This window comes from Nuphar pumila, chromosome 17 (assembly GCF_984573655.1).
Source record: "Nuphar pumila chromosome 17, dmNupPumi1.hap1.1, whole genome shotgun sequence".
Lineage (NCBI taxonomy): Eukaryota > Viridiplantae > Streptophyta > Magnoliopsida > Nymphaeales > Nymphaeaceae > Nuphar > Nuphar pumila.
The window spans coordinates 6070745-6094961 of NC_143265.1; the positions used below are offsets into that span (position 1 = coordinate 6070745).

At 37.7% G+C, this 24217-nt stretch overlaps 1 pseudogene across 1 annotated transcript; it reads right to left on the minus strand.

Annotated features, from left to right (window-relative positions):
* Positions 1-475: 475 nt before the first annotated feature.
* LOC149811452 (chlorophyll a-b binding protein, chloroplastic-like) lies at positions 476-1976 on the minus strand (annotated as a pseudogene). The gene is made up of 5 exons (XR_016428503.1): positions 1757-1976; positions 1508-1707; positions 1389-1426; positions 772-1285; positions 476-675 (listed from the first exon to the last, which is right to left on the minus strand). The product of XR_016428503.1 is annotated as a chlorophyll a-b binding protein, chloroplastic-like (transcript).
* Between the last annotated feature and the right edge of the window lie 22241 nt (positions 1977-24217).

A 24217-nucleotide genomic window follows, 5' to 3' on the forward strand; every position in this document is an offset into this window, starting at 1 on the left:
AGGCAAACTTGGCCTATATCCTAGGCCAAGTTTGATGGAGAGTAATAACAAACTTATGCTTTACATGGAATGCAAGTCAACTGCTTATGATAAGGAAGAAGTCAATTGTGATACTCTTGTCGTGAATAATGATAAAGCCGAGGAGAATAACGATAAGGATAGAAAGCAATCCTATCGTATATGTAAAGGTCTTCTAAAAGGCTGTCAAGCTGATAAACCTTACTGTTTAGGAAGTGTTGAAAACAGTAAGATAGGATGTATAAAAGTATAGCTATTCTTGACAAAACATAATACACAGCCTCGTGTTTTCTTTTCCGTGGACGTAGGTTCCTATGGGCCGAACCAGGTATACTTTTGTGTTTTCTGTTCTTGTATTTAGTTTATGATGTTCTTTGCTCTTCTTTTTTTCATTTAGTGAATACGTTAAGACAGAGATTGTGGCGCAGAACTCAATGATTAGAAATGCTTTCATGGAAGCAAACACAGATTTTTGTACACAACATTAATTTGTTTACAATTCAGAGCAGAAACCCGGTACAACCCCGGATCACATGGTACATAATCCCTTTGCAATTTCATTTCAGGCATTCCTTGTCAGACATGTCATACAGCAAAACCTTTCTCAGAGACCATGGGGAGTGGCATGTGGATGTTCTCTCATTTGGGGGTGAAGGCCTAAGACGTGGAAACATTTTCAAGTATTAATTAGACGCTCTAAATTAGTCAAAAGAAAAGAAAATTCTTGAAATGCAATTCAATTGCAGTACTTACAACAAAGATTGTAGCATGGCCGGGATCTGCAAGATGAGCAAAGAGATTGTCAATGGGGCCAGTGCCAGTGTATATAGCTTGGAACCAGGCACCCATCACAGCCAACATGACCAACCTTCCATTCTTGATCTCCTTTGTCCTTAACTCCTTGATCTTCTCAGAAGAGCCTGCACCCCAATCAAGAGGGTCAAACCAGAGGCCACCTGGGTAACCCACATCAGTCCCTGTGAGCTTGTTGTTGGGAAGATTGGGTCTTGGTTGACACACCCTGGCTTGATGATATCAGCCCATCTCCTCCCCTCAGCCCACCCTATGAAGATGAGCTCCACCACAAAGAGGGTGGTTTTGTCTGTGAAGTACTCCTGTTCTCCAGCACTGTACCATGAGGGGGTGTTGAGGATGCCTAACTTGGTCAGGAATTCAGGGATGAATATCCCAGCAGCACCCAACATGGCCCATCTGCAGTGGATTAGTTCTGCTTGCTGGTTCCATCTCAGACTCTCTGGATCAGATCCTGCAAGTATTCATCTTCCAATTGTTTCAGTATTGTTCTCTAACTGTCAAGAAATAGAAATTGGAAGAAAAAAGTGAGGATCACTACAAAGTTACAAACTCACCAAGGCCAAGAGGATCGAATCCAAAGTCTCCTGGAAGGCTGCATTCAAGGATACATGATTAAGATCAAACAAAACCCTGCAGTCAAGTATAAATGGTGGATAAAACTCTAGAGATGTACCCTCCATCAAGCCATTCTGGTGGTGTGCTGCCAGGAAACCAGAGAGGTCTATCAGGTGCGGCTGCCGCGTTCACGGAGAAGGCTCTTGCGGTCACTGGAGTTGCCGATTTTCTGTATTGCAGAGATCTTCCAGCTAGGAAAGAAACCTTGGTTGCTGCCAAAGAATTCCCACTCTTATGTGAGTTGAAAAACAGATACACCTTTTGTGAGAAGAACCGGTTTTATGATCAGTTTAGAGGTGAAAAATGCATGCCGGGAAGAGGAGACTGCTACAGCAGCAACAGCCGAAGAGGCACACGCGGACGCCATCTCTCTCTCTCTCTCTCTTGCTTGCTAGTGTATAAGAATGTGAAGAAAGGTGCAAGGGATCTGCCTAGTTGTTTATGCATACAGGGGCTTATCCTGTGGGATGGGAAGAAAAACTCTGATTGGCTAACGTGGAGCCAAAATGGCAAAGCAGAATCTAGAGTTGGCTTCTCAGCCTCCCAAATTTTATGGTTACGCCGTTGTGGAAAAACACTGCTAGTGCTAGGGACATTACCTCTCTCTCTCTCTCTCTCTCTCATGGAGCCAACTTCCAATGAAAATCTGCCACCTGTACAAGGATAAGGTCAGGTTGCATTCTGCCCAGTTGCAAATGAGGGGCACAAGAATCTCAACCTCCAAGGTGTGACTCTTGTGTCCAAAACATTTGCCACTCTGCTTGTCCGAACAACAAACATTCTGCCACTCAAATGCACCCTAAGGGTGTGTTTGATAGCATATAGTGCGAGATGCTGCAAAAATCAAATTGTGGACATAGCGGACATGCGGAACGATAATTCCCCTCCCCTCATTATGCCAAGAACGGGATAGGGGAACACCACCTAATTAAAATTAAAAAACCCACACACAAACTCGGGCAGAGGGAGGTTCTAACCCCGACCCCCCCTCTCTTTCTCTCTAATGTAGCGGCCAAGCAGTGGCACCTATGGTGAAAGGCCTCTCTCCCCCCCCCCCCCCCCCTTTTTCTTCTTTCTTCCCATTCTTAGTTCCATTCTCTCTCTTCTTTCCTTGCCTCTTCCTTCCCCTTCATATTTTTCCCTCCTATTTGATTAGGGCTTTGAATAAGAAAGTTCTTTGATTAGGGTTTTTTATATCAAAAAATGATTGTACTACAACAACAACAACAACTACTATGCCTTCATCCCAAAACAATTGGGGTCGGCGATATGAACCAACAAAGAAAATCATTATGGGTCTTCCACATGAATCCTTCTCCTCCATTCATTTCTATCCAATGCCATGTCCTCGGTGAGGTTCAAAGCATTCATATCCTTTCTTATCACCTCCATCCATGTCTTCCTAGGCCTACCCCGACCTCTTTTAACTAATATATTTTCCCATTTCTCCATCCTTCTAACTGGAGCATCATTAGGCCTTCGTCGAATATGTCCAAACCACCGTAAACGATTCTCTCTCATCTTATTTTCAATGGGTGCAACGCCTATCTTCTTACGTATCTCCTCGTTCCGAATCTTATCTTTTATTGTATTTCCACACATCCATCTCAACATATGCATCTCAGCTACACTCATTTTTTGAATATGATGTCTCTTGGCAGCCCAACATTCCGTACTATATAGTAAAGCGGGCCTAATAGTCGTCCTATAAAACTTTCCCTTCAACCGCAATGGCATTCTACGATCGCACAACACTCCAGTTGCACTCTTCCATTTCATCCACCCAACCTTTATCCTATGATTTACATCTCCATCAATTTCTCCATACTTTTGAATGATAGATCCCAAATATTTGAAAGAATCATCCACCGGTATTTCGTGCTCACCAAGCTTCACTACACTCCCATCACTACTTCGTTGCATACTAAATCGATATTCCATGTATTTTGTCTTACTCTTACTCTACTTAAAACCTCTTGCTTCCAATGTCTGTCTCCATAATTCTAACTTAGCATTAACCCCAACTCTAGACTCATCAATCAAAACAATATCATCAGCAAACAACATACACCACGGCACATTTTCTTGAATTGATCTCGTAAGCTCATCCATCACTATAGCAAATAGGAAAGGGCTTAAAGCAGATCCTTGATGTAACCCAACCGTTATAGGAAAATTGGTTGTCACCCCTCCACAAGTGCGGACATTGGTTACTACTCCTTCATACATATCTTTAATTATACTAATGTACTTGAGAGAAACACCTTTCTTCATCATTGTCCACCAGAGAACGTCCCTAGGTACTCTATCGTAAGCCTTCTCCAAATCAATAAAAACCATATGCAAATTTTTGTTTCTCTCTCTATTTCTCTCAATAAGTTGTCTAAGAAGATGTATAGCTTCCATAGTTGATCTTCCAGGCATAGAACCAAAAAATGATTGTACTGTCCTTGTAAAATAGTGACTTCTCTGAAATGCCTCACAATTTGTCGAAATTCTCTCCATATAAAAAATCTTTGATTCTCAACTTTTTAAGACATTTTTGCCCCTCTTCAAATATGGTACGATTGTTGCAAATCATTTTTGTGAATGGCACCTAAAATATGCGAACTTCATTTAACTAAACGCTTTCAACACACATCTGCAAATAAAGTACAAACTTCACAAATATAAGTTATTTCACATGAAATTGAATAACAAAAACAAATAGAATAGGCTATTAAAAATGCAAAAATAACTAGAATCATACAAGTGTTCCCTAAACATATTTATAATACAAGATAAATAACAAAATTTGAAGATAGAAGCATATCAAATTAAGAAAAAAAATGAGCAAAGGAGACTCACATAGAAATGAATTAAAAAAAGGCTATTGAACTTGCAAAGATAACTTGAGAACTATGCAATTGTTTCACAAAATAATTATTTCATGCTAATGTTTCAAAAAATATTTGATTCATGCCATTGATTCGACTGTTATAGGGAGCAAAACATGTGCTTACCGAAATATCTCATAGTTGATAATGTATCAGATGCTCAAAAAGCCGACAATGATGTGCCGCCATGTGACATAGATAAAGCAATTATGCCTTAAAACAGTTGTTGGAAAACTTTACAAAGAAAAACAGGTTCAAGACCACAAAAACCTTATTTTCATGCTAAAATTGCCCTCAAATGCAAAATTGGCCTTTTGAAAATACGATGTATCACATTTAATGAGCATACGAAAGTTCACACATTTTTGGGACATTCACAAAAATGATTTGCGAAGATCATACAAAATGTACAGACGTACATATTTAAATAAATGAGGTTTGTAGAATTTGGGGACATTCAAACAAATTACTTGCGAAGGTTATATATATTTGCGGACGTAAGTATTTAGTTAAAGGAGGTTCTCAGATTTTGGGGACATTCACACAAATTATTTGCGAAGGTCGTATATATTTTCATACGCAGGCATTTAATTAAAGGACCTTCACAAATTTTAGGGACATTCACATAAATTATTTGCGAAGGTCATACTATATTTGCAGACGTATGTTGAGAGTGTTTAGTTAAAGGAGGTTTGCCATTTTGTGTGGCATTCACATAAATTATTTGTGAATGTAGTACTATATTTGCGAAAGTACATTAAGAGTGTTTAGTTAAAGGAGGTTCGCACATTTTGGGTAACATTTTCATAAATTATTTGTGAAGGTCGTACTATATTTGCAGACGTACGTTGAAAGTATTTAGTTGAAGTAAGTTCACACATTTTGAGTGACATTTGCAAACATTATTTGTAAAGTTAGTACCTAGGATATTTGCGAATATACGTCAGAAGTGTTTAGTTAAAGGAGTATGCACATTTTGGGTAACATCAACAAAAAATGATTTGCGATGATCATACCATATTTGCGAAGAGGCAAAATTATCCTAAACATTTGGGAATAGAAGAATTTGGATATGTGGAGGATTTCGACAAATTGTGAGGCATTTCCAAAATCGTGACATTTTACAAGGATAGTACAATCATTTTCTATTTTTATATTTAATCTTATTAGGTTTTTTTGTTGATTTGATTAGGGCTTTTTTATTTGATTTTTAATGATTAGGGATTTGAATCAAATATCTTTAATTAGCGATTTTGATTTTTAATTTGATTAGGGTTTTTTTATTTGATTTTTTATTAGGGCTTTGAATCAAATATCGTTAATTAGGGTCTTTGATAATTAATTTGATTAGAGTTTTTTTTTTGTTTTTTTAATAGGGCTTTGAATCAATTTTTTTTAATTAGGGCTTCTTATAGTTAATTTGATTAGGGTTTTTTTTGTATTTAATTATGGTTGTTTTTCTTTGATTTTCTTTGATTAGGGTTTGAGTTAGTGCCTTTTATATTTAATTTTATTGTATATTAATGGTTTCTTTGACTTTATGGTTTATTTTTCTTATAATTTAGGATTTTTTGTGTATTATGCCTTATTTGTGATTTATTTTCTTGCATTTTAGGGCTTTACGATTTATTTATGGTTTTTGTATTTGTATATAAAAAGGTTTGAATTTTTATTTGTTTAAATTACCCAAAATTTAAACATTTTTTAGTACTTGGATCCAATTTGAGATCCATAATCAGGAGATAAAATCCATAAATTTTTGATAAAATTTCATTATTAGATCCAATAAGATACTAATTAAAATATTTATATATAAAAAACATCAATTTTTATTTTTTTCTCAAATTACCCAAAATTTAAAGTTTTTTTGTATTTATATCTAATCTGAGATCTATATCAATAGTTAAATCTATAATAAACATGTTAAAACACTCATATAGCGGGGCTGATCGAGTCGTACGGTCCAAAACAAAGTTATATGACCCATTATCTATATATGCCAGGTTATCCACATAGCGTAAAAATCAAACATCGTACACAATACCTTGTTCAGTCAAAACAAACATTGGATGTAGTACGGTTGTTACAGAACAAACAAAACATGTGTTGTTTGTTATGTTTTGTTGTTTCATTCAATCTTGGACAAGCAATCAAACGCACCCTAATGGGCCACCCTTCCTACATAGTAAACACTCGACTACAAAGGACACCCACCAAACAAGTCACCCAGACGACCCTAGGGAGAATCTATCCCAGATAAGGCTGGGTTTCATCATCTTACCAAGCACTTCCCTAGGCACTTGGCAAACCAGGGCGGGCTTGGTGAAAATAATTTTTTTGTGATGCAAATATGGGATTTTGAAATTCATTAGGGGGTAATAGATGCAAAGTTGTAGACTAACCAAATATTGTCGGTGGCATTTTAAGCAATGTTCTCAATATCGTAGTGGACCTTGAATAATTTTGAAAATGATTTAGGTGAATTGGCCAATCCTGATATAATCAAACAAAATCAACAAACTTTTAACCCAAAAATGACGTGTCATAAAATATTAAAATGATAAAAATGTTTTTAACTTTTTTAAATTTTTAAAAAGGTTGAATCATCTCTGTACCATATCGATTTCTGGTTGATAGGATATGAATCAACAAATCAATACTGACAACATTGTTCTTGAGGTCTACGTAGTATAATGGGCTTCATCAACATTATATGCACTGATCATGCTTGTTAATCTCTGTTTGTTCCTTATTGAAGTTCTATATGTAACGCATGGATTTTCAAACCTTGTTTAAAGTGGATTTATTTAATAAATATAAGCTTTTGCATTAGGATTGGTGTTAAATATTAATGAATAAGGGTTTCTCATTGAAATCAAATTGCAAAAATGGTCAAATTTGGGTTTAGATCAGATCTGATGTGATCAAAGGGCAAAACCATAAATTTTGGGCAAGGGACATGCCTGAAAATTTTTAAAAAAGGTGAAGGGCTATTTTGTCACGGGACATGTTAGGATTTTTTTTTTAAAGTTTTGGGTTTTATGGGGAATGACAGATTGGTAAATAGAGGTCCACATAAGGGCAAAATTGGTATAGGTGGGGCATGGTTGGTAATAAATTTAATGTGAGGGTAATTAGGTATTTTAGATAGGGGCAGCTGTCATTAACCCAGACAGCTCAACCCCCACCATTTAACCTTGTTTGGACACTTAAGCTCATGTAATCTTGAGACTTAATATCATTTTTTACCTAATCTCTCTCTCTCTCTCTCTCTCTCTCTCTCTCTCTCTCTTCACTATGTCAAAATGCATTAGAGCCTTCTGATTTTTGCATGCTTGAATCATTTTTATAAAACGTCCCTACCCATTTTGTCCTGGTCATCACGTTGTTGGGCTTTATCTCTGAATCATAATTCTGGACTAAGTCCCACAACTGGACCACTTATCTGGGCTAATAACCCCCTTGTTAGTACCATGGGTCATAGTCCAAGGTATATCGACGGGTGCTCAAGGAGATCGAAGAGCCAAACCCTTAAGACCCTTGAAGATATTTTTATGCCACGTACATTGAGCCTTGGCTTAAGTATATAGGCATACCATGATTGGATACAGATGATCTGGAACCTCAGAGTTAGGTTAGTGTCCTACAAGCCTTTTTCAACAATGCATGTTAGAGTCAGCCTTTAGGGAGTGCTATATGCAGATCTTTGTTTGTGCAGCTTTGTTGTGGTATGAATTTGATTTTATGGCTCTTATCAATTGTTTTTCACATCTTTTACATTTTAGAACATTTTTTCTCAAAACCCTAGGTGTCTTTTCAAAATTCTTCCTTTATTTTCAAAACCTAGGCGTGTATTTTTTTATCTTTTTTATCTTGGATCTCGATTCTTCAACCAGATCTCGATCCTGCCATATTTCATCTTCAATAAATAGAGTCCTTTTGTCACTCTTTCTATCTTTCCTAGACCTAATGTGTCTTCTGATTATCTAGAGTGGTGGGAAATTGTCCTTCATTAGGGTAACAACGTAATTATCACAATTTTCTAATCGTCAACCTGACTCTTGTTCCTTATTCTTCCATCTTCTTACTTATTCATTATCTTTGAAAATCTTTTCATAATTTCCATTCGTATAATCATTCCTTTTTGTTATGACTCATGAAAAACTTTGGCATTGTCATATGGTTGAGACAAGGTCTGGAAAAAGCATTGATCCATTAAAAAGCAACAAACAAATGGAGCAAGGAAATTCCTCAAGTTCATCTTCCAAGGGACAGGGCCAGAAGGGCAGTGATGATATTGATCCCACTATGTATCTCACGTTTCAAAAGATGATGACAAAACTCTTGTCCGAGCCAGCCACAACAGGTCCAGGAAAGACCTCATCCAAAAAGAAATCCAAAGGCAACCTTGTGAAAAAACATATCAAGATCGCAAAAAAGCAAATTCAACAGGATAGTGACTCAAAGAAAGCAGAGTCAATAGAGGAAGACTTCAACGATGAACAACCCTCATTTTTCAAGAACCCTTTGTATCAACCCAAGTGGTACATTCATATTGAAGAACCAGAAGCAGTGAGTCAGCCCAAGAGTCAAGCCCCAGCTGAAGACCCAGTTCAGCTTCAGCTCAAAGAGATGGCACGTATGGTCAAGGACCTTCAAACCAGAGACAAGGGCAAAAAAAGTATATACTAGTGAGGACTTTTATGATAGTCTTAAAGGGAATGATAGCTTGGAAGATCTTCCCCGCAAATTCACAAAGTTCGATGAGACTGGCGATTCCAAGGCCCACCTTGCTATGTTCTTCGCAGAATGTAATAGGTTTAGAAAAGACAACATGACCTTATTCAGATGTTTTCCTCATAGCTTAGAAGGCACTGCAGCAAAATGGTATGCAGAGTATATCAACCCGATCGAGCTACGGAAATTCGATAAAGTTGTTAATTTGTTTATCGAGCGATTTCTCTTTAATATCGAGGCTTTACCAACACTGAACCATCTCTGCAACCTTAGGTAGAAAGAGAATGAGAAAACAAGATATTTCATTTACAGGTGGAGAGCCACTTGCAATAAAATAAGGAATCCCATTTCAGAGGAACACGCACTATCTATCATTCTAAATAATTTCACTCAACCTCTGAGGAGCCTCATCTCTACCTCCCTATCACGATCCTTTATTGAGCTGATAGAGCGAGCAGAATGGCTTGAAATAGAGATGAAAAATGGTATGTACGAGGGCATCACACTCTCAAAGAGCAGTCAAGACACTAAGAAGAAGGCATATATCACATTCTCAATGAATACCACTAGAGGCAATCACAATTACAATAACAATAAAGGTGGTAAGAATTATGATGGCAACAACTCGGAAGGTTCTAATCCTGATAAAAACAACAACGAAAGTAAAATGGGCAATGCCTTCAAGCAAAATGAAAGCCTTTTCAGTCCAACTCCCAACAGAAGGCAATAACTCAAGAAAAGCCAAAGTACGACGGTTGGGGTTATGATCGCAAATTTACTTCTTTAGACCAGCCTCTTGAAAAAGTTCTTGAATACATGTTGTCTAAAGAGATGATCAAACTTCCAAAGATTGTTGATCCTTCCGTCACCCTGGGGAAAAGGAAAGATCGATTTTGTAAATTCCATCAGACAATGGAACATGATACAAAGAACTGTTTTGTTTTTAAGAACATTGTCCAAGACTGCATTGACAAAAATCCTCTTATAGAAGATGAGGAGGAAAGTCAATCGAAGGAGAGTCCAGGACTGCAATATGCATAGTATTGCACTACGTCGACTATAGGAAGAGGGATAAGGTTCCGAACTCTAGGTCTGAGGGAGAGGGATGTCGTGACGAAGGATTTTGAACTCTGGTGCAAGCATCACAGTGACTATCGAGAATTTTATAAATGAAATGGATTAATGAACACCCGTTGAATGACTCGGTGATGTCCAAGTATTTTTAAAGTGGTGCCCCCATAGAGGTAATCAGGACCATAATAATAAATGTGTGTGAAGCATAGCATGTAATGTAACAATAATTAAAGAAAAATATTTAATAAAATATTCATGCATGTAAGTAGACATGCCATGAGTTTGTGGGCTTGGTGTATGGGCACCTGAGGGTCGAATTATCCTTAGTTGGGAGTCGATACCCCAGAGTTTTTTCTTTTGTGCGGTGGTTGCTAGGATCGAAGGTCGACACCTTAATTTATGAGGGGTCGATTCCCAATATGTTTTGTTTGGCATGATGGTTGACCCTTGAGTTTGGTGACCCTTCTTATGTTCAGTTGGTGGCGCTTTTGGGCCGAGGGTCGACTCTTGAATTTGGAGAGTCAACACCTTTGTATATTAGTTAGTGATTCAATTAGACTGAGGGTCGACCACTAAGTTGGGAGGGTCAACTCTTGTTTGTGTTAGTCAGTAGCTTAGTTGAACTAAGGGCCGACCCCTGAGTTGGGAGGGTCGACTCCTCTTCTGTGATATATTATGGTATGTTCTGAGGGTCGACTCCTGGGAATTGCAGGGTCGACTCCTCTTTATTCATTTAGAGTGAGTTAGCTATAGTTGAGGGTTGACTCCTCTTGAGTTCTTTTTCCTGAATGTTCTCATTGACCTACTGAGTCGACCTCGGTGTGAAGCAGGTCAACTTTTCTTTGCTCAGCATTGTTGGTTCAGTTTTGAGGGTTGACTCCTTTGAGTTTCTTCTCTTGCGGGTGAGTTAACTTAAAGGTTGACTCCTGTTTGTGAAGGACCAACTCTTTTTATGTTGGGACTTGAGTTTTGGTCATAATGGGATTTTTTATCACAAATGCTTGTTATGCTAGTCTCGTCATTCGTGTTGGATCATACTGAGACATGTTGTCTTACCCCACTACTCGAATTGTTTTTCGAAAGATGTCTTGGCAGAATGGATCGGCGAGGAGCATTGAGCTTTGTGGACTTCTGTGTGTTTTTTGAATTTTTGAACTCTGTCGTGTACATATATGATGCATTTTGTAAACTCATACTTTGTGAAATGAATGATCTTTGTGTTTTTGTGTAAGTATGTGAATTGTTCTGTGAATTTGGATCCTGGTTTGAAAAACTGCATTCAAAAAGTAGTTTTAAAATAAGAACAATCTTTCGTTGTGTTTTCAAAAAAGTGAAATTAAGGAAAAAGAAAACAGTGAAAATTTTACCTTAAATATGATGGTGTTTACACTATATGGATTCTATAACAGTTGTTGCTTCCAAAATCATGAATGGCATACCCAAAATCAGGCTTGGTTTTTATTAGGATGTCTTACAAAATACTTCATAGATTTTGAAGCTAGTGCATTGATATACAATCCTTCAGAAAATTGACCAAAGTTAGCTTGATCCACTTTTCCCTACTGATATGAGTAACAGTAACATGTTGTGCCCCTGTCGACCAAGCCTTTGAGTGGAGTTTGGTAACCTAGGGCTCTCTCTCTCTCTCACACACACATACATGCAATTCAAGACAAGCGGGAAACTGCAATTAAAATGATCTCTTGGATCTCATATTGCTTGCCCACATTACAACATGTGGTACCTTTATACACTACTAAACATCTTATAAATTGGCCTCTAAGATTAACGCATAATGTAAAATTACCTATAGGCCAGATCCCTAGGTTAAACTTAAGCAGCAGAAACCCTGCAGTATTTGCTCTGACTTATAACAACTGATGTATTGATTAAAATTGGCCAATTCAGTTTGAATCCGAGTCAAATCAGCCCTTTAATATTTAAATATTTATTATTTTTTAATTATTTGTTTAAATTAAGAAAAGTAAAAGTGAATGATTCACCTCAATTCAGTTCAAGCCCGAATCAGCCAATTCTCTGGATTAACGATATTGTCAACATTGATAACAATGCACTAAAATACCAGGTTTTCATGTAAACACATAAGAACTCTTGAATGGAAAGTGAAGAGATGTAACTTTAGTTTCTTAAGAAATGGTAAGATCTTTGGCACAAAAAGAACAGGTTGATCCATATCATCTTGAATTGGATCTGTTTTTTCTCTTTTCTTTTCTATTTTAACAATACCAAGTCGAGTTCTTCTCCTACCAGTATCGAATAGAACATGTTGAATAAGGTTTTATTTATGTAAAACCTAACCGATTAACATCCAGAAAATCGTGTGGATTTTATAAAACCATGTGCTATGTCTTGAATCCGCAGTCTTCCGATTGGAGCAGTTGACAATGGAATCTGATTTTTCTCATTATTTCCATATCCATAATAGTGCGAAAAGAAGTGCCAAAACTTGCCTGTTAATGGCCAAATGTTGCAGTAGAATAAGAAATTAGCTACTTTTCTTCGGTTGCATGATAATCAGAAGACAGAAGACAGTATTATGATTATTGAACTTTCAATCAAACAACCATTTTTCTTCCCGAAAGACCTACTAAAGAGTTTTCAAAACTGACCAACATGAAAAAACAAGGAATAGGGATGAACTCCAAACCCACCACTGCTCCTCTGGGTGCATGTAGTTCCACATAATAGTACCAAAACCATCCCATGATATGAATGTCAATAACCATAAACACCATTTATGGGATGACTGTCTCACTGCCTTCAACACACCACATTGAACTTTTCATAGCATATGTTTTGTAAAGAGACCTCCAAGTCGTCAGATAATCCAAAGTGCTTCACTCTATTTCTCTGATTGTGAAAAACTAGTCACCGTTATACATAAATGAAAGTCATCTCACACAAACCTTTCTATCTTGTTGTTGCTATTAGCTATCATTATATAATTAATAATTGATATTCAAAATTGCATGACAGACAATTAATTAATGAGTTGATGTCATACCTTATGAATATGAACCAATATAAGAATTTCGTTGGGGCGTTCCCTATTGAGCGACGCGTTGTACTCTATAGGCCCGAAGGCAGTGATAAATGGGCAAGGGTTGCTAGGTCGTCGCCCGTAAGCGACGCGTCACACCGGCGTCTGGGTGTGGTGTCAAATAGGCAAGGGTTCCCTCACTTTGTTGGACGGGTGGGGTTAAAGAAGTTAGTCCAAGAGCATAAAATTAGGTTAGTCACTTGGAACATAGGGTCTTTAACTGGTAAGTTGGTAGAGTTAGTAGATGTTATGTGTAGGAGAAAGATTGATATTTTATGTCTACAAGAGACCAAATGGGTAGGTGAGAAAGCAAAAGTGATAGAACCTTGGGGATATAAGATTTGGTATACAGGAATAAATAGAAATAAAAATGGAGTAGGGATTGTTATGAGTCGTGAGTTTATAGATAATGTAGTTGAGGTCCGTAGGAAGGGTGATAGGATTTTACTTATTAAATTAGTATTAGGTATGAGTATTATTAATATTATTAGTGTTTTTGCACCTCAAGTAGGTTTAGATGATTCCATTAAGCGTCAATTTTGGGAAGATTTAGATAGGGTAGTACAAGGGATATCTTATAGAGAAAAGCTTTTCATCGGCGGCAACCTTAATGGACATGTAGGCATTAGTAGGGATGGATTTGAGAGTATCCATGGAGGCTATGGTATAGGAAAAAGAAACGAAAGTTGAGAAAGGATTTTAGATTTTGGTTTGTCCTATAATATGATCTTAGCAAACACTTGGTTTAGGAAGAGGGAATCTCACCTAGTAACATTTAAAAGTGGGGTTAATACGAGTCAGGTAGATTTTTTCCTACTTAGAAAGAGAGATAGGGGTTGTTACATCGATTGTAAGGTTATACCGGGAGAAAGTGTAGCTACACAACATAGAGTCTTAATTTTAGATCTTAGAATTAGACAATGTCGCAAAAGGGATAGACATAGGATAGATCTTAGAATTAAGTGGTGGGTACTGAAAGGAGCTAAACAAGGTATGTTTGTAGAGCAGATAGTTAAGGAAGTTGATTGGTGTCTCGAGGAGGATTCAGAATCAATATGGAATAAGATAGCAGGTGGCATGAGAAAGGTGGCTAAGGAGGTATTGGGTGAGTCTAAAGGCGGTGCACCACTAGGTAAGGATACATCATGGTGGAACGAAGATGCCAAATTAGCTATTAAGGTTAAAAGAGAGTGTTATAGAAATCTAAGTAAGAGTCGTGATAATGAGAATTTGGAGAAGTATATGATAGAAAATAAGAAAGCTAAAAAAGTAGTTCGAAACGCGAGGGATAAGGTATATAAGGAGGTTTATGACAAGTTAGATACCAAAGAGGGCGAGAAGGATATTTATAGGCTTGTAAAGATGAGAGATAGGAAATCGAGGGATCTGGGTATGGTTAGATGTATCAAAGATAAAACACAAAGGGTTTTAGTCAAAGATGAGAAGATTAAGGAGAGATGGAAAGATTATTTTGATAAGTTATTTAATGGAAGTCATGCTCAAGATCTTGGAGACTTGTCCATTCCTTTTTATGAGATAAATTGTGACTTCATGAGCAAGATTCAAAAGAAAGAAATTGTAGAGGCTTTGAAGAAAATGAAATCAAGAAGCGCAGTTGGCCTAGATGGTATACCTATCGAGGCTTGGAAATGCTTGGGAGAGAAAGGTTTAGAATGGTTGACAAATCTTTTTAACAAGATTTGACGGACAAATAAAATGTCTAATGAGTGGAGGAAGAGTACTTTGGTGCCTCTATATAAGAATAAGGGTGATATACAAGATTGCACAAACAATCGTGGTATAAAACTCATGAGTCATGCTATGAAACTTTGGGAGAGGGTGATTGAGTCTAGGTTGAGGAAGGTTGTCATGATATTGGAGAATCAATTTGGTTTTATGCCTGGAAGATCAGCTATGGAAGCTATACATCTTCTTAGACAACTTATTGAGAGAAATAGAGAGAGGAACAAAGATTTGCATATGGTTTTTATTGATTTGGAGAAGGCATATGATAGAGTACCTAGGGACGTTCTCTGGTAGACAATGATGAAGAAAGATGTTTCTCTCAAGTACATTAGTATAATTAAAGATATGTATGAAGGAGTAGTAAACAATGTCCGCACTTGTGGAGGGGTGACAATCAATTTTCCTATAACGGTTGGGTTATATCAAGGATCTGCTTTAAGCCCTTTCCTATTTGATATAGTGATGGATGAGCTTACGAGATCAATTCAAGAAAATGTGTCGTGGTGTATGTTGTTTGCTGATTATATTGTTTTGATTGATGAGTCTAAAGCTGGGGTTAATGCTAAGTTAGAATTATGAAGACAGACATTGAAAGCAAGATGTTTTAAGTAGAGTAAGAGTAAGACAGAATATATGGAATGTCGGTTTAGTAAGCAACAAAGTAGTGATGGGAGTTTAGTAAAGCTTGGTGAGCAAGAAATACCGGTGGATGATTGTTTCAAATATTTGGAATCTATCATTCAAAAGTATGGAGAAATTAATGGAGATGTAAATCATAGGATAAAGGTTGGGTGGATGAAATGGAAAAGTGCAACTGGAGTGTTGTGCGATCGTAGAATGCCATTGCAGTTGAAGGAAAAGTTTTATAGGACGACTATTAGGCTCGCTTTACTATATGGTACGGAATGTTGGGCTGCCAAGAGACATCATATTCAAAAAATGAGTGTAGCTGAAATGCGTATGCTTAGATGGATGTGTGGAAATACAATAAAAGATAAGATTCGAAACGAGGAGATACCTAAGAAGGTAGGCATTGCACCCATTGAAAATAAGATGAGAGAGAATCGTTTACGGTGGTTTGGACATATTCGGCGAAGGCCTAATGATGCTCCAGTTAGAAGGATGGAGAAATGGGAAAATATATTAGTTAAAAGAGGTCGGGGTAGGCCTAGGAAAACATGGATGGAGATAATAGGAAAGGATATGAATGCTTTGAACCTCACCGAGGACATGGCATTGGATAGAAATGATTGGAGGAGAAGGATTCATGTGGAAGACCCAGAATGATTTTCTTTTTTGGTTCATATCGTCGACCCCAATTGTTTTGGGATGAAGGCATAGTTGTTGTTGTTGTAGACAATTAATTAATACAATTCTAAGCAAAAAAACAGCTACTGTACAACATCAGGATTGGAGGTGAAATCAGCTCGCATTAAGAGCATCCAGTAGCTTTTGAAGACCTTCAAGATAAAATGAGATGGGGACTGCCGCTGATGTTGCTGATGGATGATGAAAATCATCAGCATCTGGAAGCTCACGTGCAAGACCATCTGGAAGAACATCTGCGGTGCTAGTTGCTGCTCAAATGTGTGTATATATATATATATATATATATATATATATATATATATATATATATATATATAACATTACAAAGACAAAATTTGGTGCCTAGAAGATGAAATAGTTAGAGATGTTGCCCAAAGCACAGGAACACAGGCATGAATGCAGAAAACAAGAAACACCAGATCTCAAGTGGATTCATCCAGCAGAATCAAGTTTGTACAACGGCAGCTTACACCAAAGCTCAAACTTGCAAGTTTTCACATCTAGTCTTGAAGTTTAGTCAAATGCATCATAGATTTGAATTTCAATTGACATTCTTTTTCTGTCCATATTTGAGACACAAATTCAGGACGCTTGTCCTGATCCAATTGACTAACAAACGGGGGCCAAACCAGGAATTCCAATGATAAGAATGCATGCAGGAATGAAAAGAGAGAGGTCTATACCCAGCTCAAACATTTGCCTAATCCCGTTGATAATTGCAAACATAAACTCAAACAGTAAACAGAATAACAAGGAAAACAATTAAAGACATGCCAAACATCTTAAAGCAGTTACCTGCACTTCTGCAAACTTCAGAAACCTCCATCTGAGTATCATCAATAACACTGTGAAGAATAAAAGTAAATCCCGTACATTTGTCAGAAACAACCCAGCAACAAACACAAAAATCACAGCATTTAGTAAGAATGCTGCTCAATAAAGTTTTAGGTTGCAATTTGAAGAGCAACATACTTCAGAATCGTGCCATGTCAAGACAACATATTATGAGTCACAACCACAAATTAGGTGAGCATAGGTAAAATACAGCAAATTCTTACCAAAATAGTATCAGAATCAATCGGTTTTTTTCCCTTGTAGAAATTGTAAAATTCATTCACAAGATTTCACGGTAGGCACTTGATATCATGCAGGAGCAAGCATTAGAAGATGCAAAGTGGTGAAAAGAAAAATATGTCCATGGTAACACCATAGCCTTTCCGAATTCTCTGCTTTCATTCAGCATGTAAAAGTATGATCAATGAGATCTATATGTTGTAAACAAAAACATAACTCACAAGTTGAAAATTAGTATCAGGATTCAGAACCAATTGGCATTACCTTTAAATTAATTGTGAAATTCTTGAATATCTCCACCGTAGAAATTTATTATCAGAAGCAAGCATGAGATACAGATGACAGTGGTGGACTTGCAAGAAGGAAAATATGACTATAAAAATGCCATCAACCTTTTGAGATTGTCATCTCGGAATCGGGTATAAAGATTACAACTTTCTAAACAAACTTTAAGAAAGTACAGTTTGAAGTCTCAAATTTTCCAATGAAAAATGCTCCAGCTTTTTAAGACAAAAACGTGCCAACCAAAGGAGCAATCGTGCAATGAGAAAAAAAAATCTCTTTAACTGATGAGCACTTGAAAGAAAGAAGACCATAAAATGTAATTTATTTGGGAAGGAGGATATTGCAACAGCAGCCTGTTTTCCTACATTTCAGGTAGCCATTTATCATATATAACATGTTCAAATTTTAAGCATGAAATATCTTGCTGCATTTGTTTTCTTCCTCATCCAAGTCGACTTGCAGATCATATCCTTTCACATTACAAAGAGAAGGAAAAACATACACTTCGAGGAGCTCCAGACGTTTCACCCTAATGGGCTTTTCATTGAATCCCCTTAATTTTCCCTCATTTCCATTTGATGTTCCATCACAACCCCCTGCATCTTGCTGCTGCAGGACAGAAGACCAAAACTTGCACTATGACAAACTAAAATTGATCCACAGGTAATGCAGATATAACCCACAATTGAAAGGAGAGAAAAATGAAGCAGTTGATGAGCACGTTCCAGGACATTATGGGAGCTCAAAGCGCAAAGAGAGAGCTTGTATTTGGCAGCATTATTAGAATCTTCCATCTCAAAATTTCATGAATTAACTAATGAAGTTTGCAGCAAATAACTTTAGCATGTTCATAGAGAATCATCTCTACATACTGAATCTGACTCATCCATATATTCAATGGATGCAAAATGGACTTTTACAAATTTGAGGTTGAATAATGTGAGACTATCTGAACTATGATGTATTGAGATACAAGAAAATCTTTGTTCATGTCACAATCCACAATCATCACCAATTTCAGCAACCGACACTGTAAGGATGTTTCATAGCAACAACCATATCCAGATATCCTTGTCTATGACTAAGCTATTATTGCCAACAGCTCTACTAAGGTCTTCCATACAATTAATTCTCACATCTATTGATCAGTTATGTAGATGAACCGGTTACAGTGACTAATCATCCTCAGATTCTTCTCACATCAGGTCCTGAAGACCTCAGAACCCTTCAGACAAGCTTCTTTAAAATCCGTTAGCTACACAAAGGACTCTTCTAGCAGAAGAGAGCAATCACATTGCACAAACGCAATGTACCACTACATGTACACCTCAACGCCCTCCATTTTTTCGGTACAACCTGAGAAGCGTGGGGCTCAATAGCAGATAGATGGCGCTCAATTGCAGAGCCACATTGTGTCGCCTTTGTGCAATGTGATTGAGCCTGATCTGGCTTCGATATATATATATATATATATATATATATATATATATATATATATATATATATAGAGAGAGAGAGAGAGAGAGAGAGAGAGAGAGAGAGAGAGAGAGAGAGAGGATCAACATTATCACTCATGAAGATCAACAAAATGTTGAACCCATGAACCGAACAGATATATATATATATATATATATATATATATATATATATATAGAGAGAGAGAGAGAGAGAGAGAGAGAGAGAGAGAGAGAGAGATGTTAATCAATGATACACTACTAACTGGCAAGCTCATTGATGTAAATACTCTAGGTTCACCTTGCCCACCAGGGAGTAAACTCAAGTTTGACCTCGTGGCAAGGGACGCGTGCATAGTGCACTTATGGGTTTCAAACTCGTGATGTCCCTTCAGCTTAGTGGCAAATGAACAGAATATATATCTTGGTCTAGGCCAACTCTAAGGATTTTCCGTTTAAAGATGAGTTTCAATCTTTATTTGTCTGGCAACAAACAAAGTAACAATAAATCAACTGATCTCTCTCTCTGTTGGGTGGATGGGGGGAGGGGGTTTACTTTCCAGTGTTTCCACGATTTGAACTTGCAATGTGCACTAACTGCAAGTAAAGCACCCCTCTGTCGGGCGGGGGGGGAGTCAGAAGGATGGTTAGGTCAGGAAGCAGGGTTGTACAAGGACGGGTAGACAGAATAGGCAAAAATTTTCTTACCCCCCAAGTGATGCAATGGAACCTGCTAGCCCGTGTTCAATCCTTCCCTTTTATCAATTTAACCATACCAACACTTCATTACCACTTTTCACATGCAATCTACCCTTCAAAACTACTCCATAGCACTCCATCCCCCTGGCACCTTCATCTCCACCCTCCCTCTTTGTTTATTTAGTTCCTCTTTTCAACTACCCATACAGTAAGACACCAATAACAATAATACTTTAATGTGAGAAATCTGACTTTTTATTTTTTTTAAAGGCAAGCTAGGGTTAGGCAGGCCCACCAGTTATTATTCAACGTACATGGGGTTTGAACTGAACCTGCAATGTCCCACAAACGTGCACGACAGCTCCTACCAACCACGCGGAGCCCAAGTCCAACCACCCCCCCACGTGAGAAAGTAGACATATATTCTCTAATCCTTGTCCAGAATATTCGTGTAAAACAGTGTATTACACGACCAAGAAAGTTGTGTGCAATTTGGAAGAGTGAAGGCTGCGGTGAGTAGGGATGCACCGTCTCGAACTCGGCTCGAAGCTCGTCCTTGCTTTAAATGAGCCGAGCTTGAACATGGTTCTAAGGCTTAGATGAGCAAACAAGCTGAGCTTGATTAATCTACGAAGCTCAATAAAGCTTGGTAGGCTCAATAAGGCTCATATACAAGTATATATATAATATATTTAAGCTCGATAGGCTATATATATAATATATTTGCAATTATATTCATCAAGTTATTGTTAGTGTTTGGGTTTTTATCAAAAGGCTTGTAGTTTGAATCCCGTGCTTCATTTTTCTTGCTGTTAATATAGAGTACTTTTAGTGTATATATATTATTTTCGGCATTAATGTCTAAAATTTAAGTTTTGGCTTAGTAGTGGGTCACTTGAAAAACTCGAAAGAGGTTAGGGTTCAAAACCCACCATCAACAATATTGTTAAAAAGTAAATTTTTTGGAATGCCTTGAAGCTCGGCTCAAGCTCAAAACGGAGCCGAGTCCAAACAAAGTCATTCGAGCTTGGCTCTGAGCTTGAGCCGAGCTTGGACATAATTTTTTTTCACCGAGCTGAGTTCGAACAGCCCAAGCTCGAACTCGACTCGTGTGTATCCCTAGCATCGGTGGGAGGTGGGAGATGGGCCATCAGGTCTAGACTATTTTTTTAGAGAAGCCACTGAGGTCTAGACGTTCATATGGGATTCTTTAAGATGGGTCCAGAGTAAAGGGGTGCAAATGAATTGGATACAGTCGGATATCTGATATGACTTGACATGTTATTTCTAGATTCATATCCTTCAAGTAAGATCTAAATGTATTTTTTTTATCTACTCAAATCCGTTAAATCAGATTTGGTTCAGAATTTTAGGTTGGATCTTCTTCATATTCAGATCAAAATCTGATCCAACAACATTTTTGGCATGTAAAGAGCATGTTTATTTAAATTTACTGGACACAATATTACCACATATTTTGGATATGGATTTAACCATATCTCATGGAATCTAATTCACATTTTGGTCTATTTGTTTGCATTTTTTGATTTAGATTCAGATTTGACATGATTCAGAACATATACCAAGAAGCAAAATGAATATGGGGAGTGATGCGTAAAGCAGAAGGCAGAAGCGTTTTGGAAGCAATTGTGAAAGCATGTGAGAAGCAAAAACACACACAAAAGAAACATGAAGGGAATGAAAATATTAATATATAAAAAATACAAAAAATAAGACAGAAACAAGTGGAAAGTGATTTGAGAAACGAATAGGAAGCCTGATTCTTATAAATGAGAAGCTAGATTCCACTGTGCTTCCCATTTCAAAAGCACACTCCTCCCTTAGAAAGGTGCTTCAGGTTATGATCAGATGTGCACCAAATGCAGCAACAGTCTGGTCGATCTCTCAAGGATAAAGATAAACATGTTAACAACATTTGCCATGTGCATCAAATGCAGTATACTGGTCCAGAGGCGGAGCTGGGGGGCAGGACTGCTGCCTCCCGAAACAGTTAATTTTTTTTTTAAAAGCCCAGTCCTAGCCCAGCCCTGATTCCATATGAAATAGATTTTTATCCATTTTTTTAGCCCAGTCCAGTCCTAGCCCAGCTCTGACTGCAGCAAATAGTTTTATTTGCCCATATGAAATAGATTTTTATTAATAATTGTAGTCATTTTTTATTTTATCTCAAAAAAAAAATCGAGGACGCTGCCCCCGAACCCCCGACTATCACACCAAAATTTTTTTTTTTGCTACACCCCTGTTTGCCCCCCCCCCCCTCACATGAATCCTAGCTACGCCATTGGCCTGGTCGATCTCTAAAGGATAAAGATCAACACGATAACCATGTTTGCCAAGGAAACAAAACAGATAAGAGTAGGGGTGGCAATTTCTGACACGACCCGCCAACCCGACCCGCCGGGCGGGTTCGGATTGGGCTTAAGCCAACCTGTTTAATAAACGGGTCGACCCGCGTAACCCGTTTATTAAACAGGCCGGGTTCGGGTTGGGGGTATGCCAACCCGCCAACCCGGCTGACCCGTTTAATAAACTGGTTAGGCGGGTGGGTCAACCCGCCAACCCGTTTGCCCGACCCACCAACCCGTCAACCCGACCCGCCAACCTGCCAACCCGATCCGTCAACCCGCCAACCTGAAAACCCGTTTACCCGACCCAACCCATTTATTAAATGGGTTGGCGGGTCGTGTCGGGTTACTCGTTTATTAAACGGGTCGTGTCGGGTTACCCGTTTATTAAACGGGTTGGGTTCGTGTTTGCCACAGCCGACCCGTTTAATAAACGGGTCGGGTTCGGGTTGAGGTATGCTGACACGCCAACCCGCCAACCCGACCCGATTGCCACCCCTAGATAAGAGAGAGAGATTAAAAATCTTGGTAAAAAAAATGAGGTTAGAAAATATATGAAGCATATCTTATCTTATAAAGAGCCTTACCAGGATCTAAATGTAACAAATATAAAACAATATAAAAATGTTGAGGAAAAGTAGTGAAGAATCATTTGTCAGCCCATGGACATAGGCACAATTGTCGAACCATGTATATCTCGTGTATTTGTTTCTCTCTCTTCTTACTCTATCATATCATGTTTCATTTTATCGTTAGCCTTGAAATTTGTTTATGGTATCAGAGCTAGAACTGTGAGTTTGTATCGTTCTATCTTAATGGTTGCTACTTCTTCCTTAACAAAATTCTCATATCTAACAATATTGAATGTTGCCAATTTCATGTCACTAAAATTGATACACACTAACTATCTACTATGGAGAACACAACTATTTGGGTTGACATAAAGTCAAGATCTCTAGGGATTCATTAGCCATGAATTTCACGTCTCAGAGTAGTTTTTAGTTGATGCCAATGGAGTTCACACTGAACATCTAGATTTCATCGCACGGAGGAAATTGAATCGTCTATTACGTGGTTGGATAACCATCACATTATCTGAGAAAGTTCTTGGATTTATCGTTGGGCTTAACATTGTTGCACAAGTGTGGTCGACCCTTAAAGAGACATTTGCTATTGACTCTTAAGAGCGTAAATGTTATCTGCTACAGAAGCTTCAAACATTTCAAAAAGGTAGTCTTTCTCTCTCCGAATATATAGCTTCCTTCAAGAATACCTGTGATGAGCTTGTCGCTATTGACAAACCTGTCGATGACAGAAACAAGGTGTTCTCACTTTTGAACAGTCTTGGACATGAATATGAAGCATTTGTTATATCAATGATAAAGTTGTCGGTTCCTACGTACAAAAAACTAATTTCCTTGCTTCAGTCACACGAGACTTTTAAAACTCTTGATCAAGACCATCATCCTAATCAAAATGTGGCATTTATAAGCCAACAACAAAAGAGGAGGTTTTCAAAACCGATTTTCGTCTTGAGGCTGAGGTTTCTCTCAAATGAAAAATCAATCAACGCGCCATATGAATCAATAATTCTAGAATAATAAATTCAATAAAATAAGCAAAGAAATTAGCAAAAGGATAAGCATGTAGTCTGCCAAAATCGTTTAAAACTGAATCACACTGCCTTAAAATGTTACCATAGGTTCAACCAAATGTACCAAGTTGGAGACATTCCTCAGGCATTGATAGCCATGTCAGTTTCAGATAATCAAGATCATGCTTGGATCTCTGACACGGGTGCAAGCTCTCATGTCACAACTGACTCAAGTATGCTTCATAAACTTAATCCTTATTTCGGTCAAGAAAAAATAATAGTGAAAAATGAAGAAAAACTCCCTATAACTCATGTTGGCTTGATCGACCTTCAAATAAATCAGAAAAAACTTGTACTTGATAATGTTCTAGTTGTTCTTGATTTGAAGAAAAAAATGCTTTATGTTAACCAATTAACATATGATCAACCCTTATTTTTTGAGTTTTATAATGATCAATTTCTTATAAAGGACA